Consider the following 19,119-nt stretch of genomic DNA (forward strand, 5'->3'; position numbering starts at 1 on the left):
TCACTTGTCACACTCAGTGTTACAGTGTCAGGATATTAAACACCATCTCACTTGTTGCACTCAGTGTTACAGTGTCAGGATATTAAACACCATCTCACTTGTCACACTCAGTGTTACAGTGTCAGGATATTAAACACAATCACCCTTGTCACACTCAGTGTTACAGTGTCAGGATATTAAACACCATCTCACTTGTCACACTCAGTGTTACAGTGTCAGGATATTAAACACCATCTTACTTGTGGCAGTCAGTGTTACAGTGTCAGGATATTAAACACCATCTTACTTGTGGCAGTCAGTGTTACAGTGTCAGGATATTAAACACAATCTCCCTTGTCACACTCAGTGTTACAGTGTCAGGTTATTAAACACCATCGTACTTGTTGCACTCAGTGTTACAATGTCAGGATATTAAACACCATCTCACTTGTCACACTCAGTGTTACAGTGTCAGGATATTAAACACCATCTCCCTTGTCACACTCAGTGTTACAATGTCAGGATATTAAACACCATCTCCCTTGTTGCACTCAGTGTTACAGTGTCAGGATATTAAACACCATCTCACTTGTTGCACTCAGTGTTACAATGTCAGGATATTAAACACCATCTCACTTGTTGCACTCAGTGTTCCAGTGTCAGGATATTAAACACCATCTCACTTGTTGCAGTCAGTGTTGCAGTGTCAGGATATTAAACACCATCTCCCTTGTTGCAGTCAGTGTTACAGTGTCAGGATATTAAACACAATCACCCTTGTCACACTCAGTGTTACAGTGTCAGGATATTAAACACAATCTCCCTTGTTGCAGTCAGTGTTACAGTGTCAGGATATTAAACACCATCTTACTTTTTGCACTCAGTGTTACAGTGTCTGGATATTAAACACCATCTTACTTGTTGCACTCAGTGTTACAGTGTCAGGATATTAAACACAATCACCCTTGTCACACTCAGTGTTTCAGTGTCAGGATATTAAACACCATCTCACTTGTCTCACTCAGTGTTAAAGTGTCAGGATATTAAACACCATCTCACTTGTTGCACTCAGTGTTACAGTGTCAGGATATTAAACACCATCTTACTTGTGGCAGTCAGTGTTACAGTGTCAGGATATTAAACACAATCTCCCTTGTCACACTCAGTGTTACAGTGTCAGGTTATTAAACACCATCGTACTTGTTGCACTCAGTGTTACAATGTCAGGATATTAAACACCATCTCACTTGTCACACTCAGTGTTACAGTGTCAGGATATTAAACACCATCTCCCTTGTCACACTCAGTGTTACAATGTCAGGATATTAAACACCATCTCCCTTGTTGCACTCAGTGTTACAGTGTCAGGATATTAAACACCATCTCACTTGTTGCACTCAGTGTTACAATGTCAGGATATTAAACACCATCTCACTTGTTGCACTCAGTGTTCCAGTGTCAGGATATTAAACACCATCTCACTTGTTGCAGTCAGTGTTGCAGTGTCAGGATATTAAACACCATCTCCCTTGTTGCAGTCAGTGTTACAGTGTCAGGATATTAAACACAATCACCCTTGTCACACTCAGTGTTACAGTGTCAGGATATTAAACACAATCTCCCTTGTTGCAGTCAGTGTTACAGTGTCAGGATATTAAACACAATCTCCCTTGTCACACTCAGTGTTACAGTGTCAGGATATTAAACACCATCTCCCTTGTCACACTCAGTGTTACAGTGTCAGGATATTAAACACCATCTCACTTGTTGCAGTCAGTGTTACAGTGTCAGGATATTAAACACAATCTCCCTTGTCACACTCAGTGTTACAGTGTCAGGATATTAAACACAATCACCCTTGTCACACTCAGTGTTACAGTGTCAGGATATTAAACACCATCTCACTTGTCACACTCAGTGTTACAGTGTCAGGATATTAAACACCATCTCACTTGTTGCACTCAGTGTTACAGTGTCAGGATATTAAACACAATCACCCTTGTCACACTCAGTGTTACAGTGTCAGGATATTAAACACCATCTCACTTGTCACACTCAGTGTTACAGTGTCAGGATATTAAACACCATCTCACTTGTTGCACTCAGTGTTTCAGTGTCAGGATATTAAACACCATCTCACTTGTCACACTCAGTGTTACAGTGTCAGGATATTAAACACAATCACCCTTGTCACACTCAGTGTTACAGTGTCAGGATATTAAACACCATCTCACTTGTCACACTCAGTGTTACAGTGTCAGGATATTAAACACCATCTTACTTGTGGCAGTCAGTGTTACAGTGTCAGGATATTAAACACCATCTTACTTGTGGCAGTCAGTGTTACAGTGTCAGGATATTAAACACAATCTCCCTTGTCACACTCAGTGTTACAGTGTCAGGTTATTAAACACCATCGTACTTGTTGCACTCAGTGTTACAATGTCAGGATATTAAACACCATCTCACTTGTCACACTCAGTGTTACAGTGTCAGGATATTAAACACCATCTCCCTTGTCACACTCAGTGTTACAATGTCAGGATATTAAACACCATCTCCCTTGTTGCACTCAGTGTTACAGTGTCAGGATATTAAACACAATCACCCTTGTCACACTCAGTGTTACAGTGTCAGGATATTAAACACCATCTTACTTGTCACACTCAGTGTTACAGTGTCAGGATATTAAACACCATCTCACTTGTTGCACTCAGTGTTACAGTGTCAGGATATTAAACACAATCACCCTTGTCACACTCAGTGTTACAGTGTCAGGATATTAAACACCATCTCACTTGTTGCACTCAGTGTTACAGTGTCAGGATATTAAACACCATCTTACTTGTTGCACTCAGTGTTACAGTGTCAGGATATTAAACACCATCTTACTTGTTGCACTCAGTGTTACAGTGTCAGGATATTAAACACAATCACCCTTGTCACACTCAGTGTTTCAGTGTCAGGATATTAAACACCATCTCACTTGTCACACTCAGTGTTAAAGTGTCAGGATATTAAACACCATCTCACTTGTTGCACTCAGTGTTACAGTGTCAGGATATTAAACACCATCTTACTTGTTGCACTCAGTGTTACAGTGTCAGGATATTAAACACAATCACCCTTGTCACACTCAGTGTTACAGTGTCAGGATATTAAACACCATCTCACTTGTCACACTCAGTGTTACAGTGTCAGGATATTAAACACAATCACCCTTGTCACACTCAGTGTTACAGTGTCAGGATATTAAACACCATCTTACTTGTGGCAGTCAGTGTTACAGTGTCAGGATATTAAACACAATCACCCTCGTCACACTCAGTGTTACAGTGTCAGGATATTAAACACAATCACCCTTGTCACACTCAGTGTTACAGTGTCAGGATATTAAACACAATCTCCCTTGTTGCAGTCAGTGTTACAGTGTCAGGATATTAAACACAATCACCCTTGTCACACTCAGTGTTACAGTGTCAGGATATTAAACACCATCTCCCTTGTCACACTCAGTGTTACAGTGTCAGGATATTAAACACCATCTCACTTGTTGCAGTCAGTGTTACAGTGTCAGGATATTAAACACAATCTCCCTTGTCACACTCAGTGTTACAGTGTCAGGATATTAAACACCATCACCCTTGTCACACTCAGTGTTACAGTGTCAGGATATTAAACACAACCTCCCTTGTTGCAGTCAGTGTTACAGTGTCAGGATATTAAACACAATCTCCCTTGTCACACTCAGTGTTACAGTGTCAGGATATTAAACACCATCTCACTTGTTGCAGTCAGTGTTACAGTGTCAGGATATTAAACACAATCTCCCTTGTCACACTCAGTGTTACAGTGTCAGGATATTAAACACAATCACCCTTGTCACACTCAGTGTTACAGTGTCAGGATATTAAACACCATCTTACTTGTCACACTCAGTGTTACAGTGTCAGGATATTAAACACCATCTCACTTGTTGCACTCAGTGTTACAGTGTCAGGATATTAAACACAATCACCCTTGTCACACTCAGTGTTACAGTGTCAGGATATTAAACACCATCTCACTTGTTGCACTCAGTGTTACAGTGTCAGGATATTAAACACCATCTTACTTGTTGCACTCAGTGTTACAGTGTCAGGATATTAAACACCATCTTACTTGTTGCACTCAGTGTTACAGTGTCAGGATATTAAACACAATCACCCTTGTCACACTCAGTGTTTCAGTGTCAGGATATTAAGCACCATCTCACTTGTCACACTCAGTGTTAAAGTGTCAGGATATTAAACACCATCTCACTTGTTGCACTCAGTGTTACAGTGTCAGGATATTAAACACCATCTTACTTGTTGCACTCAGTGTTACAGTGTCAGGATATTAAACACAATCACCCTTGTCACACTCAGTGTTACAGTGTCAGGATATTAAACACCATCTCACTTGTCACACTCAGTGTTACAGTGTCAGGATATTAAACACAATCACCCTTGTCACACTCAGTGTTACAGTGTCAGGATATTAAACACCATCTTACTTGTGGCAGTCAGTGTTACAGTGTCAGGATATTAAACACAATCACCCTCGTCACACTCAGTGTTACAGTGTCAGGATATTAAACACAATCACCCTTGTCACACTCAGTGTTACAGTGTCAGGATATTAAACACAATCTCCCTTGTTGCAGTCAGTGTTACAGTGTCAGGATATTAAACACAATCACCCTTGTCACACTCAGTGTTACAGTGTCAGGATATTAAACACCATCTCACTTGTCACACTCAGTGTTACAGTGTCAGGATATTAAACACCATCTCACTTGTTGCAGTCAGTGTTACAGTGTCAGGATATTAAACACAATCTCCCTTGTCACACTCAGTGTTACAGTGTCAGGATATTAAACACCATCACCCTTGTCACACTCAGTGTTACAGTGTCAGGATATTAAACACAACCTCCCTTGTTGCAGTCAGTGTTACAGTGTCAGGATATTAAACACAATCTCCCTTGTCACACTCAGTGTTACAGTGTCAGGATATTAAACACAATCTCCCTTGTCACACTCAGTGTTACAGTGTCAGGATATTAAACACCATCTCACTTGTTGCAGTCAGTGTTACAGTGTCAGGATATTAAACACAATCTCCCTTGTCACACTCAGTGTTACAGTGTCAGGATATTAAACACAATCACCCTTGTCACACTCAGTGTCACAGTGTCAGGATATTAAACACCATCTTACTTGTGGCAGTCAGTGTTACAGTGTCAGGATATTAAACACAATCACCCTTGTCACACTCAGTGTTACAGTGTCAGGATATTAAACACCATCTTACTTGTCACACTCAGTGTTACAGTGTCAGGATATTAAACACCATCTCACTTGTTGCACTCAGTGTTACAGTGTCAGGATATTAAACACAATCACCCTTGTCACACTCAGTGTTACAGTGTCAGGATATTCAACACCATCTCACTTGTTGCACTCAGTGTTACAGTGTCAGGATATTAAACACCATCTTACTTGTTGCACTCAGTGTTACAGTGTCAGGATATTAAACACCATCTTACTTGTTGCACTCAGTGTTACAGTGTCAGGATATTAAACACAATCACCCTTGTCACTCTCAGTGTTACAGTGTCAGGATATTAAACACCATCTCACTTGTCACACTCAGTGTTAAAGTGTCAGGATATTAAACACCATCTCACTTGTTGCACTCAGTGTTACAGTGTCAGGATATTAAACACCATCTTACTTGTTGCACTCAGTGTTACAGTGTCAGGATATTAAACACAATCACCCTTGTCACACTCAGTGTTACAGTGTCAGGATATTAAACACCATCTCACTTGTCACACTCAGTGTTACAGTGTCAGGATATTAAACACAATCACCCTTGTCACACTCAGTGTTACAGTGTCAGGATATTAAACACCATCTTACTTCTGGCAGTCAGTGTTACAGTGTCAGGATATTAAACACAATCACCCTCGTCACACTCAGTGTTACAGTGTCAGGATATTAAACACCATCTTACATGTTGCACTCAGTGTTACAGTGTCAGGATATTAAACACAATCACCCTTGTCACACTCAGTGTTACAGTGTCAGGATATTAAACACCATCTCACTTGTCACACTCAGTGTTACAGTGTCAGGATATTAAACACAATCACCCTTGTCACACTCAGTGTTACAGTGTCAGGATATTAAACACCATCTCACTTGTCACACTCAGTGTTACAGTGTCAGGATATTAAACACCATCTCACTTGTCACACTCAGTGTTACAGTGTCAGGATATTAAACACAATCACCCTTGTCACACTCAGTGTTACAGTGTCAGGATATTAAACACCATCTCACTTGTCACACTCAGTGTTACAGTGTCAGGATATTAAACACCATCTTACTTGTGGCAGTCAGTGTTACAGTGTCAGGATATTAAACACCATCTTACTTGTGGCAGTCAGTGTTACAGTGTCAGGATATTAAACACAATCTCCCTTGTCACACTCAGTGTTACAATGTCAGGATATTAAACACCATCTCACTTGTCACACTCAGTGTTACAATGTCAGGATATTAAACACCATCTTACTTGTTGCACTCAGTGTTACACTGTCAGGATATTAAACACAATCACCCTTGTTGCACTCAGTGTTACAATGTCAGGATATTAAACACCATCTCATTTGTTGCAGTCAATGTTACAGTGTCAGGATATTAAACACCATCTTACTTGTTGCACTCAGTGTTACAGTGTCAGGATATTAAACACCATCTTACTTGTTGTACTCAGTGTTACAGTGTCAGGATATTAAACACCATCTCACTTGTCACACTCAGTGTTACAGTGTCAGGATATTAAACACCATCTTACTTGTTGCACTCAGTGTTACAGTGTCAGGATATTAAACGCCATCTCACTTGTCACACTCAGTGTTACAGTGTCAGGATATTAAACACCATCTTACTTGTGGCAGTCAGTGTTACAGTGTCAGGATATTAAACACCATCTCACTTGTCACACTCAGTGTTACAGTGTCAGGATATTAAACACCATCTGACTTGTCACACTCAGTGTTACAGTGTCAGGATATTAAACACCATCTTACTTGTGGCAGTCAGTGTTACAGTGTCAGGATATTAAACACCATCTCACTTGTCACACTCAGTGTTACAGTGTCAGGATATTAAACACCATCTCACTTGTCACACTCAGTGTTACAATGTCAGGATATTAAACACCATCTTACTTGTGGCAGTCAGTGTTACAGTGTCAGGATATTAAACACCATCTTACTTGTGGCAGTCAGTGTTACAGTGTCAGGATATTAAACACCATCTCACTTGTTGCAGTCAGTGTTACAGTGTCAGGATATTAAACACCATCTCCCTTGTTGCAGTCAGTGTTGCAGTGTCAGGATATTAAACACCATCTCCCTTGTTGCAGTCAGTGTTGCAGTGTCAGGATATTAAACACCATCTCACTTGTTGCAGTCAGTGTTACAGTGTCAGGATATTAAACACAATCACCCTTGTCACACTCAGTGTTACAGTGTCAGGATATTAAACACCATCTCCCTTGTCACACTCAGTGTTACAGTGTCAGGATATTAAACACCATCTCACTTGTTGCAGTCAGTGTTACAGTGTCAGGATATTAAACACAATCTCCCTTGTTGCAGTCAGTGTTACAGTGTCAGGATATTAAACACAATCACCCTTGTCACACTCAGTGTTACAGTGTCAGGATATTAAACACCATCTCCCTTGTCACACTCAGTGTTACAGTGTCAGGATATTAAACACCATCTTACTTGTTGCACTCAGTGTTACAGTGTCAGGATATTAAACACCATCTCACTTGTCACACTCAGTGTTACAGTGTCAGGATATTAAACACCATCTTACTTGTGGCAGTCAGTGTTACAGTGTCAGGATATTAAACACCATCTCACTTGTCACACTCAGTGTTACAGTGTCAGGATATTAAACACCATCTCACTTGTCACACTCAGTGTTACAGTGTCAGGATATTAAACACCATCTTACTTGTGGCAGTCAGTGTTACAGTGTCAGGATATTAAACACCATCTCACTTGTCACACTCAGTGTTACAGTGTCAGGATATTAAACACCATCTCACTTGTCACACTCAGTGTTACAATGTCAGGATATTAAACACCATCTTACTTGTGGCAGTCAGTGTTACAGTGTCAGGATATTAAACACCATCTTACTTGTGGCAGTCAGTGTTACAGTGTCAGGATATAAAACACCATCTCACTTGTTGCAGTCAGTGTTGCAGTGTCAGGATATTAAACACCATCTCCCTTGTTGCAGTCAGTGTTGCAGTGTCAGGATATTAAACACCATCTCCCTTGTTGCAGTCAGTGTTGCAGTGTTTGGATATTAAACACAATCACCCTTGTCACACTCAGTGTTACAGTGTCAGGATATTAAACACCATCTCACTTGTTGCAGTCAGTGTTACAGTGTCAGGATATTAAACACAATCACCCTTGTCACACTCAGTGTTACAGTGTCAGGATATTAAACACCATCTCCCTTGTCACACTCAGTGTTACAGTGTCAGGATATTAAACACCATCTCACTTGTTGCAGTCAGTGTTACAGTGTCAGGATATTAAACACAATCTCCCTTGTCACACTCAGTGTTACAGTGTCAGGATATTAAACACCATCACCCTTGTCACACTCAGTGTTACAGTGTCAGGATATTAAACACAATCTCCCTTGTTGCAGTCAGTGTTACAGTGTCAGGATATTAAACACAATCTCCCTTGTTGCAGTCAGTGTTACAGTGTCAGAATATTAAACACAATCTCCCTTGTCACACTCAGTGTTACAGTGTCAGGATATTAAACACCATCTCACTTGTTGCAGTCAGTGTTACAGTGTCAGGATATTAAACACAATCACCCTTGTCACACTCAGTGTTACAGTGTCAGGATATTAAACACCATCTTACTTGTGGCAGTCAGTGTTACAGTGTCAGGATATTAAACACAATCACCCTTCTCACACTCAGTGTTACAGTGTCAGGATATTAAACACCATCTTACTTGTCACACTTAGTGTTACAGTGTCAGGATATTAAACACCATCTCACTTGTTGCACTCTGTGTTCCAGTGTCAGGATATTAAACACAATCACCCTTGTCACACTCAGTGTTACAGTGTCAGGATATTAAACACCATCTCACTTGTTGCACTCAGTGTTATAGTGTCAGGATATTAAACACCATCTTACTTGTTGCACTCAGTGTTACAGTGTCAGGATATTAAACACCATCTTACTTGTGGCAGTCAGTGTTACAGTGTCAGGATATTAAACACAATCACCCTTGTCACACTCAGTGTTACAGTGTCAGGATATTAAACACCATCTTACTTGTTGCACTCAGTGTTACAGTGTCAGGATATTAAACACAATCACCCTTGTCACACTCAGTGTTACAGTGTCAGGATATTAAACACCATCTCACTTGTCACACTCAGTGTTACAGTGTCAGGATATTAAACACAATCACCCTTGTCACACTCAGTGTTACAGTGTCAGGATATTAAACACCATCTCACTTGTCACACTCAGTGTTACAGTGTCAGGATATTAAACACCATCTCACTTGTTGCACTCAGTGTTACAGTGTCAGGATATTAAACACCATCTCACTTGTCACACTCAGTGTTACAGTGTCAGGATATTAAACACAATCACCCTTGTCACACTCAGTGTTACAGTGTCAGGATATTAAACACCATCTCCCTTGTTGCACTCAGTGTGACAGTGTCAGGATATTAAACACAATCACCCTTGTCACACTCAGTGTTACAGTGTCAGGATATTAAACACCATCTCACTTGTCACACTCAGTGTTACAGTGTCAGGATATTAAACACCATCTTACTTGTGGCAGTCAGTGTTACAGTGTCAGGATATTAAACACCATCTTACTTGTGGCAGTCAGTGTTACAGTGTCAGGATATTAAACACCATCTTACTTGTGGCAGTCAGTGTTACAGTGTCAGGATATTAAACACAATCTCCCTTGTCACACTCAGTGTTACAGTGTCAGGTTATGAAACACCATCTTACTTGTTGCACTCAGTGTTACAGTGTCAGGATATTAAACACCATCTCCCTTGTTGCACTCAGTGTTACAGTGTCAGGATATTAAACACCATCTCACTTGTGGCAGTCAGTGTTACAGTGTCAGGATATTAAACACCATCTTACTTGTGGCAGTCAGTGTTACAGTGTCAGGATATTAAACACCATCTTACTTGTGGCAGTCAGTGTTACAGTGTCAGGATATTAAACACCATCTTACTTGTGGCAGTCAGTGTTACAGTGTCAGGATATTAAACACCATCTCACTTGTTGCACTCAGTGTTACAGTGTCAGGATATTAAACACCATCTTACTTGTTGCACTCAGTGTTACAGTGTCAGGATATTGAACACCATCTCCCTTGTTGCACTCAGTGTTACAGTGTCAGGATATTAAACACCATCTTACTTGTTGAAGTCAGTGTTACAGTGTCAGGATATTAAACACAATCACCCTTGTTGCACTCAGTGTTACACTGTCAGGATATTAAACACCATCTCCCTTGTCACACTCAGTGTTACAATGTCAGGATATTAAACACCATCTCACTTGTCACACTCAGTGTTACAATGTCAGGATATTAAACACCATCTTACTTGTTGCACTCAGTGTTACACTGTCAGGATATTAAACACAATCACCCTTGTTGCACTCAGTGTTACAATGTCAGGATATTAAACACCATCTCATTTGTTGCAGTCAGTGTTACAGTGTCAGGATATTAAACACCATCTTACTTGTTGCACTCAGTGTTACAGTGTCAGGATATTAAACACCATCTTACTTGTTGCACTCAGTGTTACAGTGTCAGGATATTAAACACCATCTCACTTGTCACACTCAGTGTTATTGTCAGGATATTGAACACCATCTTACTTGTGGCAGTCAGTGTTACAGTGTCAGGATATTAAACACCATCTCACTTTTCACACTCAGTGTTACAGTGTCAGGATATTAAACACCATCTTACTTGTGGCAGTCAGTGTTACAGTGTCAGGATATTAAACACCATCTTCCTTGTGGCAGTCAGTGTTACAGTGTCAGGATATTAAACACCATCTTACTTGTGGCAGTCAGTGTTACAGTGTCAGGATATTAAACACCATCTTACTTGTGGCAGTCAGTGTTACAGTGTCAGGATATTAAACACCATCTCACTTGTCACACTCAGTGTTACAGTGTCAGGATATTAAACACCATCTCACTTGTCACACTCAGTGTTACAATGTCAGGATATTAAACACCATCTTACTTGTTGCACTCAGTGTTACAGTGTCAGGATATTAAACACCATCTCACTTGTCACACTCAGTGTTACAGTGTCAGGATATTAAACACCATCTTACTTGTGGCAGTCAGTGTTACAGTGTCAGGATATTAAACACCATCTCACTTGTCACACTCAGTGTTACAGTGTCAGGATATTAAACACCATCTCACTTGTCACATTCAGTGTTACAGTGTCAGGATATTAAACACCATCTTACTTGTGGCAGTCAGTGTTACAGTGTCAGGATATTAAACACCATCTCACTTGTCACACTCAGTGTTACAGTGTCAGGATATTAAACAGCATCTCACTTGTCACACTCAGTGTTACAATGTCAGGATATTAAACACCATCTTACTTGTGGCAGTCAGTGTTACAGTGTCAGGATATTAAACACCATCTTACTTGTGGCAGTCAGTGTTACAGTGTCAGGATATTAAACACCATCTCACTTGTCACACTCAGTGTTACAGTGTCAGGATATTAAACACCATCTCACTTGTCACACTCAGTGTTACAATGTCAGGATATTAAACACCATCTTACTTGTTGCACTCAGTGTTACAGTGTCAGGATATTAAACACCATCTCCCTTGTCACACTCAGTGTTACAATGTCAGGATATTAAACACCATCTCCCTTGTTGCACTCAGTGTTACAGTGTCAGGATATTAAACACCATCTCACTTGTTGCAGTCAGTGTTGCAGTGTCAGGATATTAAACACCATCTCACTTGTTGCACTCAGTGTTACAGTGTCAGGATATTAAACACAATCTCCCTTGTTGCACTCAGCGTTACAGTGTCAGGATATTAAACACCATCTCCCTTGTCACACTCAGTGTTACAGTGTCAGGATATTAAACACCATCTCCCTTGTCACACTCAGAGTTACAATGGCAGGATATTAAACACCATCTCACTTGTTGCACTCAGTGTTACAGTGTCAGGATATTAAACACCATCTCCCTTGTTGCACTCAGTGTTACAGTGTCAGGATATTAAACACCATCTTAATTGTGGCAGTCAGTGTTACAGTGTCAGGTTATTAAACACCATCTCACTTGTTGCACTCAGTGTTACAGTGTCAGGATATTAAACACCATCTTACTTGTTGCACTCAGTGTTACAGTGTCAGGATATTAAACACCATCTCACTTGTCACACTCAGTGTTACAGTGTCAGGATATTAAACACCATCTTACTTGTTGCACTCAGTGTTACAGTGTCAGGATATAAAACACCATCTCACTTGTCACACTCAGTGTTACAGTGTCAGGATATTAAACACCATCTTACTTGTGGCAGTCAGTGTTACAGTGTCAGGATATTAAACACCATCTCACTTGTCACACTCAGTGTTACAGTGTCAGGATATTAAACACCATCTCACTTGTCACACTCAGTGTTACAGTGTCAGGATATTAAACACCATCTTACTTGTGGCAGTCAGTGTTACAGTGTCAGGATATTAAACACCATCTCACTTGTCACACTCAGTGTTACAGTGTCAGGATATTAAACACCATCTCACTTGTCACACTCAGTGTTACAATGTCAGGATATTAAACACCATCTTACTTGTGGCAGTCAGTGTTACAGTGTCAGGATATTAAACACCATCTTACTTGTGGCAGTCAGTGTTACAGTGTCAGGATATTAAACACCATCTCACTTGTCACAATCAGTGTTACAGTGTCAGGATATTAAACACCATCTCACTTGTCACACTCAGTGTTACAATTTCGGGATATTAAACACCATCTTACTTGTTGCACTCAGTGTTACAGTGTCAGGATATTAAACACCATCTGCCTTGTCACACTCAGTGTTACAATGTCAGGATATTAAACACCTTCTCCCTTGTTGCACTCAGTGTTACAGTGTCAGGATATTAAACACCATCTCACTTGTTGCAGTCATTGTTGCAGTGTCAGTATATTAAACACCATCTCCCTTGTTGCACTCAGTGTTACAGTGTCTGGATATTAAACACCATCTCACTTGTTGCAGTCAGTGTTGCAGTGTCAGGATATTAAACACCATCTCCCTTGTTGCAGTCAGTGTTACAGTGTTTGGATATTAAACACAATCACCCTTGTCACACTCAGTGTTACAGTGTCAGGATATTAAACACAATCTCCCTTGTTGCAGTCAGTGTTACAGTGTCAGGATATTAAACACAATCTCCCTTGTCACACTCAGTGTTACAGTGTCAGGATATTAAACACCATCTCCCTTGTCACACTCAGTGTTACAGTGTCAGGATATTAAACACCATCTCACTTGTTGCAGTCAGTGTTACAGTGTCAGGATATTAAACACAATCTCCCTTGTCACACTCAGTGTTACAGTGTCAGGATATTAAACACCATCACCCTTGTCACACTCAGTGTTACAGTGTCAGGATATTAAACACAATCTCCCTTGTTGCAGTCAGTGTTACAGTGTCAGGATATTAAACACAATCTCCCTTGTTGCAGTCAGTGTTACAGTGTCAGGATATTAAACACAATCTCCCTTGTCACACTCAGTGTTACAGTGTCAGGATATTAAACACCATCTCACTTGTTGCAGTCAGTGTTACAGTGTCAGGATATTAAACACAATCACCCTTGTCACACTCAGTGTTACAGTGTCAGGATATTAAACACCATCTTACTTGTGGCAGTGAGTGTTACAGTGTCAGGATATTAAACACAATCACCCTTCTCACACTCAGTGTTACAGTGTCAGGATATTAAACACCATCTTACTTGTCACACTTAGTGTTACAGTGTCAGGATATTAAACACCATCTCCCTTGTTGCAGTCAGTGTTACAGTGTCAGGATATTAAACACAATCACCCTTGTCACACTCAGTGTTACAGTGTCAGGATATTAAACACAATCTCCCTTGTTGCAGTCAGTGTTACAGTGTCAGGATATTAAACACAATCTCCCTTGTCACACTCAGTGTTACAGTGTCAGGATATTAAACACCATCTCCCTTGTCACACTCAGTGTTACAGTGTCAGGATATTAAACACCATCTCACTTGTTGCACTCAGTGTTACAGTGTCAGGATATTAAACACAATCTCCCTTGTCACACTCAGTGTTACAGTGTCAGGATATTAAACACAATCACCCTCGTCACACTCAGTGTTACAGTGTCAGGATATTAAACACAATCACCCTTGTCACACTCAGTGTTACAGTGTCAGGATATTAAACACCATCTTACTTGTCACACTCAGTGTTACAGTGTCAGGATATTAAACACCATCTCACTTGTTGCACTCAGTGTTACAGTGTCAGGATATTAAACACAATCACCCTTGTCACACTCAGTGTTACAGTGTCAGGATATTAAACACCATCTCACTTGTTGCACTCAGTGTTACAGTGTCAGGATATTAAACACCATCTTACTTGTTGCACTCAGTGTTACAGTGTCTGGATATTAAACACCATCTTACTTGTTGCACTCAGTGTTACAGTGTCAGGATATTAAACACAATCACCCTTGTCACACTCAGTGTTTCAGTGTCAGGATATTAAACACCATCTCACTTGTCACACTCAGTGTTAAAGTGTCAGGATATTAAACACCATCTCACTTGTTGCACTCAGTGTTACAGTGTCAGGATATTAAACACCATCTTACTTGTTGCACTCAGTGTTACAGTGTCAGGATATTAAACACAATCACCCTTGTCACACTCAGTGTTACAGTGTCAGGATATTAAACACCATCTCACTTGTCACACTCAGTGTTACAGTGTCAGGATATTAAACACAATCACCCTTGTCACACTCAGTGTTACAGTGTCAGGATATTAAACACCATCTTACTTGTGGCAGTCAGTGTTACAGTGTCAGGATATTAAACACAATCACCCTCGTCACACTCAGTGTTACAGTGTCAGGATATTAAACACAATCACCCTTGTCACACTCAGTGTTACAGTGTCAGGATATTAAACACAATCTCCCTTGTTGCAGTCAGTGTTACAGTGTCAGGATATTAAACACAATCTCCCTTGTCACACTCAGTGTTACAGTGTCAGGATATTAAACACCATCTCCCTTGTCACACTCAGTGTTACAGTGTCAGGATATTAAACACCATCTCACTTGTTGCAGTCAGTGTTACAGTGTCAGGATATTAAACACAATCTCCCTTGTCACACTCAGTGTTACAGTGTCAGGATATTAAACACCATCACCCTTGTCACACTCAGTGTTACAGTGTCAGGATATTAAACACAATCTCCCTTGTTGCAGTCAGTGTTACAGTGTCAGGATATTAAACACAATCTCCCTTGTCACACTCAGTGTTACAGTGTCAGGATATTAAACACAATCTCCCTTGTCACACTCAGTGTTACAGTGTCAGGATATTAAACACCATCTCACTTGTTGCAGTCAGTGTTACAGTGTCAGGATATTAAACACAATCTCCCTTGTCACACTCAGTGTTACAGTGTCAGGATATTAAACACAATCACCCTTGTCACACTCAGTGTTACAGTGTCAGGATATTAAACACCATCTTACTTGTGGCAGTCAGTGTTACAGTGTCAGGATATTAAACACAATCACCCTTGTCACACTCAGTGTTACAGTGTCAGGATATTAAACACCATCTTACTTGTCACACTCAGTGTTACAGTGTCAGGATATTAAACACCATCTCACTTGTTGCACTCAGTGTTACAGTGTCAGGATATTAAACACAATCACCCTTGTCACACTCAGTGTTACAGTGTCAGGATATTCAACACCATCTCACTTGTTGCACTCAGTGTTACAGTGTCAGGATATTAAACACCATCTTACTTGTTGCACTCAGTGTTACAGTGTCAGGATATTAAACACCATCTTACTTGTTGCACTCAGTGTTACAGTGTCAGGATATTAAACACAATCACCCTTGTCACACTCAGTGTTACAGTGTCATGATATTAAACACCATCTCACTTGTCACACTCAGTGTTAAAGTGTCAGGATATTAAACACCATCTCACTTGTTGCACTCAGTGTTACAGTGTCAGGATATTAAACACCATCTTACTTGTTGCACTCAGTGTTACAGTGTCAGGATATTAAACACAATCAACCTTGTCACACTCAGTGTTACAGTGTCAGGATATTAAACACAATCAACCTTGTCACACTCAGTGTTACAGTGTCAGGATATTAAACACAATCACCCTTGTCACACTCAGTGTTACAGTGTCAGGATATTAAACACCATCTTACTTGTGGCAGTCAGTGTTACATTGTCAGGATATTAAACACAATCACCCTCGTCACACTCAGTGTTACAGTGTCAGGATATTAAACACCATCTTACTTGTTGCACTCAGTGTTACAGTGTCAGGATATTAAACACCATCTCACTTGTCACACTCAGTGTTACAGTGTCAGGATATTAAACACAATCACCCTTGTCACACTCAGTGTTACAGTGTCAGGATATTAAACACCATCTCACTTGTCACACTCAGTGTTACAGTGTCAGGATATTAAACACCATCTCACTTGTTGCACTCAGTGTTACAGTGTCAGGATATTAAACACAATCACCCTTGTCACACTCAGTGTTACAGTGTCAGGATATTAAACACCATCTCACTTGTCACACTCAGTGTTACAGTGTCAGGATATTAAACACCATCTCACTTGTTGCACTCAGTGTTACAGTGTCAGGATATTAAACACCATCTCACTTGTCACACTCAGTGTTACAGTGTCAGGATATTAAACACAATCACCCTTGTCACACTCAGTGTTACAGTGTCAGGATATTAAACACCATCTCACTTGTCACACTCAGTGTTACAGTGTCAGGATATTAAACACCATCTTACTTGTGGCAGTCAGTGTTACAGTGTCAGGATATTAAACACCATCTTACTTGTGGCAGTCAGTGTTACAGTGTCAGGATATTAAACACAATCTCCCTTGTCACACTCAGTGTTACAGTGTCAGGTTATTAAACACCATCGTACTTGTTGCACTCAGTGTTACAATGTCAGGATATTAAACACCATCTCACTTGTCACACTCAGTGTTACAGTGTCAGGATATTAAACACCATCTCCCTTGTCACACTCAGTGTTACAATGTCAGGATATTAAACACCATCTCCCTTGTTGCACTCAGTGTTACAGTGTCAGGATATTAAACACCATCTCACTTGTTGCACTCAGTGTTACAATGTCAGGATATTAAACACCATCTCACTTGTTGCACTCAGTGTTCCAGTGTCAGGATATTAAACACCATCTCACTTGTTGCAGTCAGTGTTGCAGTGTCAGGATATTAAACACCATCTCCCTTGTTGCAGTCAGTGTTACAGTGTCAGGATATTAAACACAATCACCCTTGTCACACTCAGTGTTACAGTGTCAGGATATTAAACACAATCTCCCTTGTTGCAGTCAGTGTTACAGTGTCAGGATATTAAACACCATCTTACTTGTTGCACTCAGTGTTACAGTGTCTGGATATTAAACACCATCTTACTTGTTGCACTCAGTGTTACAGTGTCAGGATATTAAACACAATCACCCTTGTCACACTCAGTGTTTCAGTGTCAGGATATTAAACACCATCTCACTTGTCTCACTCAGTGTTAAAGTGTCAGGATATTAAACACCATCTCACTTGTTGCACTCAGTGTTACAGTGTCAGGATATTAAACACCATCTTACTTGTGGCAGTCAGTGTTACAGTGTCAGGATATTAAACACAATCTCCCTTGTCACACTCAGTGTTACAGTGTCAGGTTATTAAACACCATCGTACTTGTTGCACTCAGTGTTACAATGTCAGGATATTAAACACCATCTCACTTGTCACACTCAGTGTTACAGTGTCAGGATATTAAACACCATCTCCCTTGTCACACTCAGTGTTACAATGTCAGGATATTAAACACCATCTCCCTTGTTGCACTCAGTGTTACAGTGTCAGGATATTAAACACCATCTCACTTGTTGCACTCAGTGTTACAATGTCAGGATATTAAACACCATCTCACTTGTTGCACTCAGTGTTCCAGTGTCAGGATATTAAACACCATCTCACTTGTTGCAGTCAGTGTTGCAGTGTCAGGATATTAAACACCATCTCCCTTGTTGCAGTCAGTGTTACAGTGTCAGGATATTAAACACAATCACCCTTGTCACACTCAGTGTTACAGTGTCAGGATATTAAACACAATCTCCCTTGTTGCAGTCAGTGTTACAGTGTCAGGATATTAAACACAATCTCCCTTGTCACACTCAGTGTTACAGTGTCAGGATATTAAACACCATCTCCCTTGTCACACTCAGTGTTACAGTGTCAGGATATTAAACACCATCTCACTTGTTGCAGTCAGTGTTACAGTGTCAGGATATTAAACACAATCTCCCTTGTCACACTCAGTGTTACAGTGTCAGGATATTAAACACAATCACCCTTGTCACACTCAGTGTTACAGTGTCAGGATATTAAACACCATCTCACTTGTCACACTCAGTGTTACAGTGTCAGGATATTAAACACCATCTCACTTGTTGCACTCAGTGTTACAGTGTCAGGATATTAAACACAATCACCCTTGTCACACTCAGTGTTACAGTGTCAGGATATTAAACACCATCTCACTTGTCACACTCAGTGTTACAGTGTCAGGATATTAAACACCATCTCACTTGTTGCACTCAGTGTTTCAGTGTCAGGATATTAA

At 40.3% G+C, this 19,119-nt stretch overlaps 1 protein-coding gene across 1 annotated transcript in view; it reads left to right on the plus strand.

Annotated features, from left to right (window-relative positions):
• The window catches only part of rapsn (receptor-associated protein of the synapse, 43kD), an 822,376-nt gene that overhangs the window by 275,696 nt on the left and 527,561 nt on the right, over window positions 1-19,119 (plus strand). The window lies entirely within an intron of this gene.

Source organism: Heterodontus francisci, chromosome 14 (genome assembly GCF_036365525.1).
Source record: "Heterodontus francisci isolate sHetFra1 chromosome 14, sHetFra1.hap1, whole genome shotgun sequence".
Lineage (NCBI taxonomy): Eukaryota > Metazoa > Chordata > Chondrichthyes > Heterodontiformes > Heterodontidae > Heterodontus > Heterodontus francisci.